Below are 16,199 nucleotides of genomic sequence, written 5' to 3'. Positions count from 1 at the left end.
TCAGCTCCCCACTCGCCTTTTTGAATCCTCCTATGTTGGTGGATCCACAGCTTGTTCGTCACTCATAATCCTCATCCTGTTCATCCTTCGCTCCTCTTGCCCCTCACCGTCCAATAGCGCCTCAAAGTACTCCTTTCACCCGGCTGCAACCGTCGGCTTATCCGTAAGCAGGTTCCCGTCCTTGTCATTACACATGGGCGGCGCAGGGAAATTTCTACTTCGGACTCTGTTGACTATTCTATAGAAGCCCCGCGCACCGTTCCTAGCAAAATTGTCCTGTGCGCTGGCGAGCACCTGCTCCTAGTGTTCGCGCTTCTTCCGACGGTGGACTTTATTTTCTGCAGCTTTTACCTCCCTGTATCTCTCTCTGTCCTGATGCGTAGCCGCAGTGAGCATGCGGCTCCTGGCACGGTCCTTTTCGTCCGTCGTTCTCTGATACTCAGCATCAAACCAGCCGTTAGGCTGTCTTCTACGCGTCGTGCCTACCACCTCTATCGCAGTCGTTTCAATGGCTCCGTGAATACTGCTCCATAGCCCATTTATGTCTTCCTCTCGCTCCTCCTGCTGTTCTGCGATCCGTTGATCCAGCTCTCTGGTGTATTCTTCTGGTGAGCCACACACTGGGGCAGCCTCATACAAAAGCTTGGACAAAACTTAAGAATTTTTTCTGGAATTTGATTAGAAATCGATAATTTTCAGAAACTAGAATGCCAACAGACCAAGAATCGAGCATAGGTTGTAAAGGACTCGCATGTTTTAGTACATCGTGAGGTAGGAGAAGTTGGGGTTTAAAATTTGATAAAATCAAAAAATATTTCGATCATCTTTACTGCCGTTCCAAGCATAGTTGTTCCAGCGTACATAAGGTTTGTGTAGAACATGGGACTACTATGATTGGAACGGCAGTTTACCACCCTACAAAAAGTAGGTTCTCCTAAATAATAATGATATGCATGAAATCTCATCAATATGAGTTATTATTAAGGGAAAAACTAAGAGAGATAAGTATATCGTACCATGCCACGATTGAGCACAACGCTTCACACAGATAAAAAACTCAATTTTTTTTAATTTCCAACATTTCAAAAGTGATTTACCAGCGAGTACCATCTCTATTTTCTTCTTGAATTCAAAGATTTCAGTTTCAGCTATTCAAAAATCCCAAGTTTAGCTGCCGCTTCGAAAGTTATTTGATTTTTGGTACAGCATGTTTTTACGCATAAATCATGCGTTTCGCGGCAGCGCTCTATGACGACATCACATTTTCACAAATTTGTGAAGCGCACAGCCAAAAGTCCAACAGAATTGAAGGTATTGAATGGTATGTTGGTTACATCTGATCCCTTTTTGTTCAGTGTAGGAACAAACTTCGATTCAACTAATACTTGCGAAACAGAAAAGGCACAATAGTTTCCCTAGAAAGAAAAAAAATCACAGGAATGGTTAAAAAGCTATAATTTTTCATTTTTTCTCAGTTTGACCTTCGGGGCCACACTTGTGTTGACTAGTGTTGTAGTCGGATTTTTATTTTATTTTGTGTTAAATTGTAAAAACATTGAAAGTCTATTCTCTCGAAGATTACACGACTTATTTGAAGAAAACAAGTGTCAAACAAACAGGTTGTTCCTCAAACTTACAAAGAAACAAAACCCAAAGGCTGTTTAAAACTAGCTGCTTTGATCAAAGTTCGAAATTAAGAGTCATTATGATCGGAAGACTCGAAATACGTTGCCAGTGATAGAGGAAAGGAAATAGAAGATCTTGTAGGTGCTCCGCCTCTAGCTGATCGTATCAAAATTATTCATGGTTTGAACTTATGGAGACAATTCCACCTGCTGAACTAAATTTTTCGTAATTTCCACTATCATATTTTCAATTAATTCAATTTTCTATCTTCATTACTACATGAACTCCTTGACCCAGTAATTTAAAATAGCACGACTTCGCTTAAAGTAAAAAAAAAAAGAAAAACAACAAAGTTTGTGACGCAAGTCGATGTTGCTGCTGATAAAGATGGCAACTCGCTGGCACGTTTCTATCTCTCATACTGAAGTCATTCCAACTTCCACTGAGGGTGTTGAAACAAATAGCCAGCTATAAATAATAGTCTCTACTGCGTAAATGTACGAAGTGCGAGAATTGGATAAGCGATACAAAACTCGATTCTTGAACTACGTCTTCAACGTTCTGCGGTGGCGTAACGGAAACACATCTGACTCGAGATTGGAAGTTATGGGTTCGAGTCCCACCTGCTGAACTATATTTTTCGTAGTCAGTTAATTCAATTTTTTATCTTCATTACTACATTTATTCTTTCTTTATTCAGAAATTAAAAATAGCATGATTTTGCTTAGAGTCAAAAAAAGAAAGATGACAATCTCAAGTAGTTTTCACGTTCGATCTAAGCAAGATATCGCCATTTTAGTTTATTTTTTATTAGAGTTTGCCTGCTATTTCTTCCTTATGTCGCGGGAAATAAATATTTTCTCATTAAATCAATCATTTAAGGTTTTAAAACAACAGTGCGATTGTCTGACCAAAATAATTGGTGCAACAAGCCGTTGAAGTTATTATTTTGGTTTAATTTCCAAGTAAAAATTTTCAAATGGGTAAAGTATTAAAGACATAAAAAGAAGCAAAACATTGTTTAAAATAATCAACAATGTCCATTCTAAACAACAAAATTGATTGTTTCCAATCAAATTCTGATTGCTCTAAAAAAAACGCTTTGATTAAAACTGCCATAGCTTTTATTTGTAGTAAACAGTGGTTAACAATATAAACATTTTTTGTTTGGATCTACAATATATTTTGTTGAAACAATCTGTACTTGCTAGTTTATGATAAAACAAATAGTTTATTCGTTTCAAACAATCGTTATTAATAGTGATGTTAACCAAATGTTTGTTTGTCGCTATTTCAAACTAAGAATCTGTTAGACTTAACATGAAATTTGGTTGTTTTTACTAATTGGTTTATAGCTACTAATGAGGCATTTTAAGCCGAAAAAAATTAGCGAACATTGCTGCATTGTTTTTGGAGTTCTACGTCATTACTGTTGACAAACAAAAGCTCTTTAAACCTGAGATTTGAACCATTATTCGTACCTATATATACTCTACACTGGGGTCGCTTTTTACGCGGGTTGTGTTTATGCGTTTTTTTGAACGGGATATTTTTACAATAACGCGGATTATTTTTACTCGATTCGGAAGATGGTTTGTACGCGGTATCAAATAAGTTTAGTATGAATATATCTAATCTAATCTTTTAAATGCGGTACAACCAACCGCGTAAAAAGCGACCCCAGTGTATTGCTCTACTTGCTCAACTTTACTTCTCTTTGTTTCGATTCAAGCAAATAATCGATACTTTCTTGATATGCAATGTTTAAATTTTATGGCAGCCCTGTACCTTTGTCGCTAGATGTTGTTTTTGTAGTTCAACTGCCACCGGACTCGCAGTGTGTGAGTAAGCTTCGCTCTGTTCGGTTTGGTTTGACTTAATGTTGCGTTGTCCGATTTAAATCTACTTTCGCGATTTGTAACTATGTATTGAAATGCAGTATTTTATGTGTTGTGCATATAATTATATGAAAAGATTATATTGAGTCCCATTCTATTAAAATTCTTCATGGGAAAATGTCTGGATAACAAAATGTAACTATAAATATGAAAGTGAATTAAATTACTGAAATCAAGAAGTGAAAGTGATTCGTAATGAAACAACTAGAAGGAGCAACATAACTTGCCAAAGTGGCTTAAGGGAGAAGAAACAGAAGAAAACTGTGTACTTACGTTATAGTGCTTGATTAAATAAAATTTGTGTTGCTTTCATGGTAAAATAATGATTTGTACGTATCAAAAACTAAACTATTTTCTGACATTTTCCAAATGCGGATAAATTTTTAAATCTTAACTACCATTTGTTAATTTGGATTTGTTATTTGGACTGAAAAAAAGAAATTTAAATAGTTGGCTTCTAAACAAAATAAACAAACTAAGAAAGTTGCATATTTTACCTATCAAGCAACATTTCTGAGATTAATCTCTATTAATAAAGACAAATCAACTTCACTGGTTTTGTTGAAGTGAAACGCATCTACCATTAAAATCCTTGATACGGATTGTTGAAAATTTGCGAGAAAAGCGTCCAAAAAATAAGTTTAGATCAGTGTATTGCTTTATTTTTTTATAGATCGCGAAAAATAGCAAAATAATTGGGTTGTAATTACCGTAATTACTACACTAAAGATCATCGCGGTATAGATTTGGCCAACTTGACTATTGTATCTTATATATCTGTTCAGAATTTTATCCTTAGAAATCATTCACAGCTTAAATAATAATAATAAATATACAGACCCACGCCCGAATTTTTGTGTTGTCAACATCGAACCGTACCAAAAACTAACAGTTTTTCATGATTTCTTTTCACTTTTCAAGTGGCCTATGATAACCTAGAACTAGATATGGCCAACAATGGACTACTTTTTGGATTGCAAGTCGTTATGGGTGTCGCTTGATGGGTTTGATCTAATAATCTGAGAGTATCCACAATACAAACGGGACAGTTCCGTATGTGGCTCATAACGACATGGTACGGTTTTAAGCACTGCTTTGATCATGACCATTATATAACCGAAGCATGTTTCGACCATACATCCGAAACCGGTTGACTGATTTCCTCACTGATAGCATAAAGGACCTTAAATATTTCTTTTAGTGATTCTTAAGGCTTAAACACAATGGATACGGTGCGGCAGCGTTTGCGGCAATTTGACAGTTAGCCCATAAAATTTCTGTCGAATTAACGTCAAAGCAACGCAATCGTATCCATTGTGATTTAGCATTGAGGCCTAAAAAATCCATTAGAAAACGTGTTTATAAGTAAGAGCGAATCATTTCACCTCGACAAAAAATTATTTCAATACAATTTCATTAATTTTGTTTATTGAAACTAGGCACTTTTCAATATCATTCCGGTTTCACGTTAGACGAAATAGCATAACCTATGCGACGAAATGATTTCTTCACAATTTTAGAGTTGAACCGATAAGTCCTCAGCAACTTCTGAGCAAGACACACAGAGCTGATATTGAATCCCGAGCATAATCGGATACTCTACTAATTTTGAAATATAGTACAGTGTATGTAATGCCACTCATGAAAAGACGCCACTAATTAAGTTTCAGCCTAAAGGTAAATCTAAACAATGTTATTTGCAATCGATATTATTGAATTATTCTATATTTGGAAAAAATGAAAAACAGGGTGAAACAAAGTGACATGGATTATAAATAAATCTATCTAAATACAAAAAAAAAATATTATAAAGAATAAAAGTTGTTGATACGGCCCGACAGTTTTCAATCGAATAATAGTAGCATCTCTTGCTGAAACAGATCGATTTGGCACGTCGGTTTCCTCTTCTTCTTGTTACGAAACAAGTGTGCTTCCAAAAATCTCATTTATCTTTGCTTCTGACTATTTCCTCTCAGTCCGTTTATTACTGACAAAGAGAAGCAGCTAAAATAATAGAAAAACAAATTTACTCATTGTATGTGTTATATTTCGAGCGCCGAGTATTTAGTTTCAGATAGTAGCATTCGCTCTATGAAACTATAGTCAATTTTTCCTTTGAATATTGGAGAATTTGATCCAGTTATAATTCCCTATGTTACCGGATTGAAAAAATATATTATCAACAAAAACATAGAATTGTACATATCTTAAGGCGTCTGATAATGCTTCCTGGAGTGCATTGCAGCTTGCATTTGCTTGACCAAATACGTTATGATCTCAAATAAGTAGAAAATAGTAGCGGTTGTTTGCCCTGTATATTTCTTATTCTATCTCCATAGTGTTCAAATTCGCGGCAATTACCAACTTTTGTTAGTGTATTTACTTGTTGCTGTACTTCGTATCTTCAAACGATCTTCAACGTAGAGGTGAAAACTTAGATCGAGATTAACTTCCATGCAAAATTAGTTTCATGAAAAAGATGCGCGTTTCTCTTCCGTGGAAGATACTCTTATTCTTTCTCGCAAAAAGTTTCTCGATATGCCTCGACTGATCGATCGATCGCTCAACAGTTTCAATAATGTTGCCATTACCTTTTTTGACGTGGTAGAACCCGTTGTTTAAATTTATGCTAGCCATTTCTTTAACAGCAGTACAGATTATCCAAAAACTTCTGTTTCGTATGTTCGAAATATACAAACATGTTCGAGAGAACACAAATAATTTACTCACAAATCAAATCACATACATTTAATGTAATATCCACTATTACAATGTATGTACTGACCCCTGTTATGAGTCATTGCGAACAAAATTTGAGCCGTTGCGGAACAGAGTGGTCTAGGCCCCATCGAGCAAATTTTTCAGGAGAAACAATTTTCGAAAAACCTCTGAATGAAATTCTGTTCAACGGATTCTTTTAAACAAAATGTTTTAATATAAGGTTATGAAGTGGTTTAACATGGGAATATATAAAATTAACAATTTTTTTGCGAAACAAGTGATATATATATATATATATATATATATATATATATATATATATATATATATATATATATATATATATATATATATATATATATATATATATATATATATATATATATATATATATATATATATATATATATATATATATATATATATATATATATATATATATATATATATATATATATATATATATATATATATATATATATATATATATATATATATATATATATATATATATCACTTGTTTCGCAAAAAAATTGTTAATTTTATATATTCCCATGTTAAACCACTTCATAACCTTATATTAAAACATTTTGTTTAAAAGAATCCGTTGAACAGAATTTCATTCAGAGGTTTTTCGAAAATTGTTTCTCCTGAAAAATTTGCTCGATGGGGCCTAGACCACTCTGTTCCGCAACGGCTCAAATTTTGTTCGCAATGACTCATAACAGGGGTCAGTACATACATTGTAATAGTGGATATTACATTAAATGTATGTGATTTGATTTGTGAGTAAATTATTTGTGTTCTCTCGAACATGTTTGTATATTTCGAACATACGAAACAGAAGTTTTTGGATAATCTGTACTGCTGTTAAAGAAATGGCTAGCATAAATTTAAACAACGGGTTCTACCACGTCAAAAAAGGTAATGGCAACATTATTGAAACTGTTGAGCGATCGATCGATCAGTCGAGGCATATCGAGAAACTTTTTGCGAGAAAGAATAAGAGTATCTTCCACGGAAGAGAAACGCGCATCTTTTTCATGAAACTAATTTTGCATGGAAGTTAATCTCGATCTAAGTTTTCACCTCTACGTTGAAGATCGTTTGAAGATACGAAGTACAGCAACAAGTAAATACACTAACAAAAGTTGGTAATTGCCGCGAATTTGAACACTATGGAGATAGAATAAGAAATATACAGGGCAAACAACCGCTACTATTTTCTACTTATTTGAGATCATAACGTATTTGGTCAAGCAAATGCAAGCTGCAATGCACTCCAGGAAGCATTATCAGACGCCTTAAGATATGTACAATTCTATGTTTTTGTTGATAATATATTTTTTCAATCCGGTAACATAGGGAATTATAACTGGATCAAATTCTCCAATATTCAAAGGAAAAATTGACTATAGTTTCATAGAGCGAATGCTACTATCTGAAACTAAATACTCGGCGCTCGAAATATAACACATACAATGAGTAAATTTGTTTTTCTATTATTTTAGCTGCTTCTCTTTGTCAGTAATAAACGGACTGAGAGGAAATAGTCAGAAGCAAAGATAAATGAGATTTTTGGAAGCACACTTGTTTCGTAACAAGAAGAAGAGGAAACCGACGTGCCAAATCGATCTGTTTCAGCAAGAGATGCTACTATTATTCGATTGAAAACTGTCGGGCCGTATCAACAACTTTTATTCTTTATAATATTTTTTTTTTGTATTTAGATAGATTTATTTATAATCCATGTCACTTTGTTTCACCCTGTTTTTCATTTTTTCCAAATATAGAATAATTCAATAATATCGATTGCAAATAACATTGTTTAGATTTACCTTTAGGCTGAAACTTAATTAGTGGCGTCTTTTCATGAGTGGCATTACATACACTGTACTATATTTCAAAATTAGTAGAGTATCCGATTATGCTCGGGATTCAATATCAGCTCTGTGTGTCTTGCTCAGAAGTTGCTGAGGACTTATCGGTTCAACTCTAAAATTGTGAAGAAATCATTTCGTCGCATAGGTTATGCTATTTCGTCTAACGTGAAACCGGAATGATATTGAAAAGTGCCTAGTTTCAATAAACAAAATTAATGAAATTGTATTGAAATAATTTTTTGTCGAGGTGAAATGATTCGCTCTTACTTATAAACACGTTTTCTAATGGATTTTTTAGGCCTCAATGCTAAATCACAATGGATACGATTGCGTTGCTTTGACGTTAATTCGACAGAAATTTTATGGGCTAACTGTCAAATTGCCGCAAACGCTGCCGCACCGTATCCATTGTGTTTAAGCCTTAAGAATCACTAAAAGAAATATTTAAGGTCCTTTATGCTATCAGTGAGGAAATCAGTCAACCGGTTTCGGATGTATGGTCGAAACATGCTTCGGTTATATAATGGTCATGATCAAAGCAGTGCTTAAAACCGTACCATGTCGTTATGAGCCACATACGGAACTGTCCCGTTTGTATTGTGGATACTCTCAGATTATTAGATCAAACCCATCAAGCGACACCCATAACGACTTGCAATCCAAAAAGTAGTCCATTGTTGGCCATATCTAGTTCTAGGTTATCATAGGCCACTTGAAAAGTGAAAAGAAATCATGAAAAACTGTTAGTTTTTGGTACGGTTCGATGTTGACAACACAAAAATTCGGGCGTGGGTCTGTATATTTATTATTATTATTTAAGCTGTGAATGATTTCTAAGGATAAAATTCTGAACAGATATATAAGATACAATAGTCAAGTTGGCCAAATCTATACCGCGATGATCTTTAGTGTAGTAATTACGGTAATTACAACCCAATTATTTTGCTATTTTTCGCGATCTATAAAAAAATAAAGCAATACACTGATCTAAACTTATTTTTTGGACGCTTTTCTCGCAAATTTTCAACAATCCGTATCAAGGATTTTAATGGTAGATGCGTTTCACTTCAACAAAACCAGTGAAGTTGATTTGTCTTTATTAATAGAGATTAATCTCAGAAATGTTGCTTGATAGGTAAAATATGCAACTTTCTTAGTTTGTTTATTTTGTTTAGAAGCCAACTATTTAAATTTCTTTTTTTCAGTCCAAATAACAAATCCAAATTAACAAATGGTAGTTAAGATTTAAAAATTTATCCGCATTTGGAAAATGTCAGAAAATAGTTTAGTTTTTGATACGTACAAATCATTATTTTACCATGAAAGCAACACAAATTTTATTTAATCAAGCACTATAACGTAAGTACACAGTTTTCTTCTGTTTCTTCTCCCTTAAGCCACTTTGGCAAGTTATGTTGCTCCTTCTAGTTGTTTCATTACGAATCACTTTCACTTCTTGATTTCAGTAATTTAATTCACTTTCATATTTATAGTTACATTTTGTTATCCAGACATTTTCCCATGAAGAATTTTAATAGAATGGGACTCAATATAATCTTTTCATATAATTATATGCACAACACATAAAATACTGCATTTCAATACATAGTTACAAATCGCGAAAGTAGATTTAAATCGGACAACGCAACATTAAGTCAAACCAAACCGAACAGAGCGAAGCTTACTCACACACTGCGAGTCCGGTGGCAGTTGAACTACAAAAACAACATCTAGCGACAAAGGTACAGGGCTGCCATAAAATTTAAACATTGCATATCAAGAAAGTATCGATTATTTGCTTGAATCGAAACAAAGAGAAGTAAAGTTGAGCAAGTAGAGCAATACACTGGGGTCGCTTTTTACGCGGTTGGTTGTACCGCATTTAAAAGATTAGATTAGATATATTCATACTAAACTTATTTGATACCGCGTACAAACCATCTTCCGAATCGAGTAAAAATAATCCGCGTTATTGTAAAAATATCCCGTTCAAAAAAACGCATAAACACAACCCGCGTAAAAAGCGACCCCAGTGTAGAGTATATATAGGTACGAATAATGGTTCAAATCTCAGGTTTAAAGAGCTTTTGTTTGTCAACAGTAATGACGTAGAACTCCAAAAACAATGCAGCAATGTTCGCTAATTTTTTTCGGCTTAAAATGCCTCATTAGTAGCTATAAACCAATTAGTAAAAACAACCAAATTTCATGTTAAGTCTAACAGATTCTTAGTTTGAAATAGCGACAAACAAACATTTGGTTAACATCACTATTAATAACGATTGTTTGAAACGAATAAACTATTTGTTTTATCATAAACTAGCAAGTACAGATTGTTTCAACAAAATATATTGTAGATCCAAACAAAAAATGTTTATATTGTTAACCACTGTTTACTACAAATAAAAGCTATGGCAGTTTTAATCAAAGCGTTTTTTTTAGAGCAATCAGAATTTGATTGGAAACAATCAATTTTGTTGTTTAGAATGGACATTGTTGATTATTTTAAACAATGTTTTGCTTCTTTTTATGTCTTTAATACTTTACCCATTTGAAAATTTTTACTTGGAAATTAAACCAAAATAATAACTTCAACGGCTTGTTGCACCAATTATTTTGGTCAGACAATCGCACTGTTGTTTTAAAACCTTAAATGATTGATTTAATGAGAAAATATTTATTTCCCGCGACATAAGGAAGAAATAGCAGGCAAACTCTAATAAAAAATAAACTAAAATGGCGATATCTTGCTTAGATCGAACGTGAAAACTACTTGAGATTGTCATCTTTCTTTTTTTGACTCTAAGCAAAATCATGCTATTTTTAATTTCTGAATAAAGAAAGAATAAATGTAGTAATGAAGATAAAAAATTGAATTAACTGACTACGAAAAATATAGTTCAGCAGGTGGGACTCGAACCCATAACTTCCAATCTCGAGTCAGATGTGTTTCCGTTACGCCACCGCAGAACGTTGAAGACGTAGTTCAAGAATCGAGTTTTGTATCGCTTATCCAATTCTCGCACTTCGTACATTTACGCAGTAGAGACTATTATTTATAGCTGGCTATTTGTTTCAACACCCTCAGTGGAAGTTGGAATGACTTCAGTATGAGAGATAGAAACGTGCCAGCGAGTTGCCATCTTTATCAGCAGCAACATCGACTTGCGTCACAAACTTTGTTGTTTTTCTTTTTTTTTTTACTTTAAGCGAAGTCGTGCTATTTTAAATTACTGGGTCAAGGAGTTCATGTAGTAATGAAGATAGAAAATTGAATTAATTGAAAATATGATAGTGGAAATTACGAAAAATTTAGTTCAGCAGGTGGAATTGTCTCCATAAGTTCAAACCATGAATAATTTTGATACGATCAGCTAGAGGCGGAGCACCTACAAGATCTTCTATTTCCTTTCCTCTATCACTGGCAACGTATTTCGAGTCTTCCGATCATAATGACTCTTAATTTCGAACTTTGATCAAAGCAGCTAGTTTTAAACAGCCTTTGGGTTTTGTTTCTTTGTAAGTTTGAGGAACAACCTGTTTGTTTGACACTTGTTTTCTTCAAATAAGTCGTGTAATCTTCGAGAGAATAGACTTTCAATGTTTTTACAATTTAACACAAAATAAAATAAAAATCCGACTACAACACTAGTCAACACAAGTGTGGCCCCGAAGGTCAAACTGAGAAAAAATGAAAAATTATAGCTTTTTAACCATTCCTGTGATTTTTTTTCTTTCTAGGGAAACTATTGTGCCTTTTCTGTTTCGCAAGTATTAGTTGAATCGAAGTTTGTTCCTACACTGAACAAAAAGGGATCAGATGTAACCAACATACCATTCAATACCTTCAATTCTGTTGGACTTTTGGCTGTGCGCTTCACAAATTTGTGAAAATGTGATGTCGTCATAGAGCGCTGCCGCGAAACGCATGATTTATGCGTAAAAACATGCTGTACCAAAAATCAAATAACTTTCGAAGCGGCAGCTAAACTTGGGATTTTTGAATAGCTGAAACTGAAATCTTTGAATTCAAGAAGAAAATAGAGATGGTACTCGCTGGTAAATCACTTTTGAAATGTTGGAAATTAAAAAAAATTGAGTTTTTTATCTGTGTGAAGCGTTGTGCTCAATCGTGGCATGGTACGATATACTTATCTCTCTTAGTTTTTCCCTTAATAATAACTCATATTGATGAGATTTCATGCATATCATTATTATTTAGGAGAACCTACTTTTTGTAGGGTGGTAAACTGCCGTTCCAATCATAGTAGTCCCATGTTCTACACAAACCTTATGTACGCTGGAACAACTATGCTTGGAACGGCAGTAAAGATGATCGAAATATTTTTTGATTTTATCAAATTTTAAACCCCAACTTCTCCTACCTCACGATGTACTAAAACATGCGAGTCCTTTACAACCTATGCTCGATTCTTGGTCTGTTGGCATTCTAGTTTCTGAAAATTATCGATTTCTAATCAAATTCCAGAAAAAATTCTTAAGTTTTGTCCAAGCTTTTGTATGAGGCTGCCCCAGTGTGTGGCTCACCAGAAGAATACACCAGAGAGCTGGATCAACGGATCGCAGAACAGCAGGAGGAGCGAGAGGAAGACATAAATGGGCTATGGAGCAGTATTCACGGAGCCATTGAAACGACTGCGATAGAGGTGGTAGGCACGACGCGTAGAAGACAGCCTAACGGCTGGTTTGATGCTGAGTATCAGAGAACGACGGACGAAAAGGACCGTGCCAGGAGCCGCATGCTCACTGCGGCTACGCATCAGGACAGAGAGAGATACAGGGAGGTAAAAGCTGCAGAAAATAAAGTCCACCGTCGGAAGAAGCGCGAACACTAGGAGCAGGTGCTCGCCAGCGCACAGGACAATTTTGCTAGGAACGGTGCGCGGGGCTTCTATAGAATAGTCAACAGAGTCCGAAGTAGAAATTTCCCTGCGCCGCCCATGTGTAATGACAAGGACGGGAACCTGCTTACGGATAAGCCGACGGTTGCAGCCGGGTGAAAGGAGTACTTTGAGGCGCTATTGGACGGTGAGGGGCAAGAGGAGCGAAGGATGAACAGGATGAGGATTATGAGTGACGAACAAGCTGTGGATCCACCAACATAGGAGGATTCAAAAAGGCGAGTGGGGAGCTGAAAAACGGCAAGGCCGCTGGGAAGGAAGGTATCCTGGCCGAACTTCTAAAAGCGGGAAGCGATTGGCTGTACTATGCGATTCATTAAACCATACTTAGGATCTGAGCGGGAGACCAAATGCCCAGCGACTGGTTGGAAGGCCTCACATCCCCAATTTGCAAAAAGGGCTATCGACTGGATTATAGAAACTATCGAGGCATTATGTTGCTCAACTCCGCATACAAAGTGCTCTCCCGTATCCTGTTCTCCAGGCTGTGACCGTTAACGGAGTCCTTTGTCGGTGAATACCAGGCTGGTTATTGGCAGGGGCGTTCCACGACGGACCAAATTTCCACACTGCGGCAGATCCTCGATAAGTTCTGGGAGTATAGCTTGCAGACTCACCATCTGTTTGTGGATTTTAAGGCGGCATACGACTCAGTGAAAAGAAACGAGCTGTGGCAGATCATGCTGGAACACGGTTCCCCGACGGAACTAACTAAGCCGAGTCGTATGACGCTGGAGGGATCGAAATCATGTATGCGAATAGCTGGCGAGACATCAGTCGCGCTCGTAACGTTAGACGGACTGAAGCAGGAGGAATCTCACATGTTCCTTGGTTTTTCGGAGGACGTTGATATCATTGGTATCGACTGTAGGATCGTGGAGAAGGCCTTAAGGCCTTTAAAAAGAAAGCAGCGAGGTTGGGACTTAACATAAACTCTGCCAAAACAAAGTACATGGTTGCAGGGAGCGTGGGAGTTCCGGTGGTGTTGGTGCTGAGGTGGAGATAGATGGGGAACGATTTGAAGTGGTTGATGACAATGGTATGAGCCGTACCCCTTTACGGACATGAAGCATGGACGCTGAAGGAAGCTGATCGACGAGTGCTCGGAGTTTTTGAGCGTAGTCCTGCGATCGATAGTTGGCGGTAAATTAGAAGATGGAGTGTGGCACAGGCGCATGAATCACGAGCTGTACCAAGTATACAGACATGCTGGTATAGTGAAGGTAATACACCGTGGCAGGCTTCAGTGGACTGGACATGTAGCCAGAATGCCAGACGAGAGAGCCGCCAAAACTATCTTTATGTGCGCGGTGGAAGAAGATGAACGATCTGCTGGTTTACGAGGTTACTGGAGAACGGCTGCCCAAGATAGAAGAAGCTGGACATCTCTAATTCCTTCGGCCCTAGACCGTCAACGGTCCGTCAGCCAATAAGATAAAGTAAGTATTGAGGAATATCCGATCCGATGGAATCTCTTCGGCGTTTTAACGTAAATTTGTGTAACCGCAAAACGGTGGAAAAAACGAACAGGCTCGCAGAGAAAAAAAAAACTTTATTGATAATGTCGATAACTGGTTTTATCGCTAGGGCAAGTAGTGAACGACAGACAGACAGAATACCACTCCGTACAAAATTTTAAAAAAATATGGTACCTTGTGGTGTCGCAGGTGTCGAACTGCTGGACATATTCCGCAAAAGATAAACTTTTAGCTTTCTAGCAACCATACCCCTTATCTGCTATTTCTGGCAGCACGGTGCGCGACAGCTGTCAACTGAGTTCAAAGGAAAAAAGCACATCAGCGCCCCCACCTCAAACTTATTTGAAATGACCGTTAAGTCCCATGAAAATTAATTTCAGGGTATGTCCGCTCGGTTGTGGTTGAACGGCACGCATTAAAGCTACACGATGGCGAATAATAACAGCACTACCGATCGAATTGACTTCATTTGTTCTTATAAAAAGTTGGCATCGCATTGAGCTTGAGCAGAAAATTCGTTAATTAAAGCTATTCTAATGATTGTATGTCGCTATTTCAAACTGAGAATCAGTGTGACTTAACATGAAATTTGGTCATTTTTACTAAATTGTTCTCCGTGAGGTTGTAAAAGCATTAATTGAAAATATGATAGTGGAAATTACGAAAAATTTAGTTCAGCAGGTGAAATTGTCTCCATAAGTTCAAACCATGAATAATTTTGATACGATCAGCTAGAGGCGGAGCACCTACAAGATCTTCTATTTCCTTTCCTCTATCACTGGCAACGTATTTCGAGTCTTTCGATCATAATGACTCTTAATTTCGAACTTTGATCAAAGCAGCTAGTTTCAAACAGCCTTTGGGTTTTGTTTCTTTGTAAGTTTGAGGAACAACCTGTTTGTTTGACACTTGTTTTCTTCAAATAAGTCGTGTAATCTTCGAGAGAATAGACTTTCAATGTTTTTACAATTTAACACAAAATGGTTAAAATAAAAATCCGACTACAACACTAGTCAACACAAGTGTGGCCCCGAAGGTCAAACTGAGAAAAAATGAAAAATTATAGCTTTTTAACCATTCCTGTGATTTTTTTTCTTTCTAGGGAAACTATTGTGCCTTTTCTGTTTCGCAAGTATTAGTTGAATCGAAGTTTGTTCCTACACTGAACAAAAAGGGATCAGATGTAACCAACATACCATTCAATACCTTCAATTCTGTTGGACTTTTGGCTGTGCGCTTCACAAATTTGTGAAAATGTGATGTCGTCATAGAGCGCTGCCGCGAAACGCATGATTTATGCGTAAAAACATGCTGTACCAAAAATCAAATAACTTTCGAAGCGGCAGCTAAACTTGGGTTTTTTGAATAGCTGAAACTGAAATCTTTGAATTCAAGAAGAAAATAGAGATGGTACTCGCTGGTAAATCACTTTTGAAATTCTGGAAATTAAAAAAAATTGAGTTTTTTATCTGTGTGAAGCGTTGTGCTCAATCGTGGCATGGTACGATATACTTATCTCTCTTAGTTTTTCCCTTAATAATAACTCATATTGATGAGATTTCATGCATATCATTATTATTTAGGAGAACCTACTTTTTGTAGGGTGGTAAACTGCCGTTCCAATCATAGTAGTCCCATGTTCTACACAAGCCTTATGTACGCTGGAACAAC

General features: G+C 36.2%; 1 protein-coding gene across 11 annotated transcripts in view; it reads right to left on the bottom strand.

Annotated features, from left to right (window-relative positions):
• LOC129732573 (cytospin-A-like) overlaps window positions 1-16,199 on the bottom strand; it is a 234,334-nt gene that overhangs the window by 118,991 nt on the left and 99,144 nt on the right. For 3 of the 11 annotated variants that reach the window (XM_055693560.1, XM_055693561.1, XM_055693559.1), the window contains exon 1: window positions 9,447-9,832. The exons of 7 other annotated variants lie outside the window; for them this stretch is intronic. The gene's annotated coding sequence lies outside the window, so the exon portion shown is untranslated. Of the gene's footprint in view, window positions 1-9,431; window positions 9,833-16,199 lie in introns of those variants that run through there. One more of the 11 variants, XM_055693558.1, reaches the window with a different exon arrangement.

This window comes from Wyeomyia smithii, chromosome 3 (genome assembly GCF_029784165.1).
Source record: "Wyeomyia smithii strain HCP4-BCI-WySm-NY-G18 chromosome 3, ASM2978416v1, whole genome shotgun sequence".
NCBI classification, from domain to species: Eukaryota; Metazoa; Arthropoda; class Insecta; order Diptera; family Culicidae; genus Wyeomyia; species Wyeomyia smithii.
Note: the sequence above shows the minus strand (reverse complement) of the source record. Positions and strands in the feature narration are given on the sequence as shown.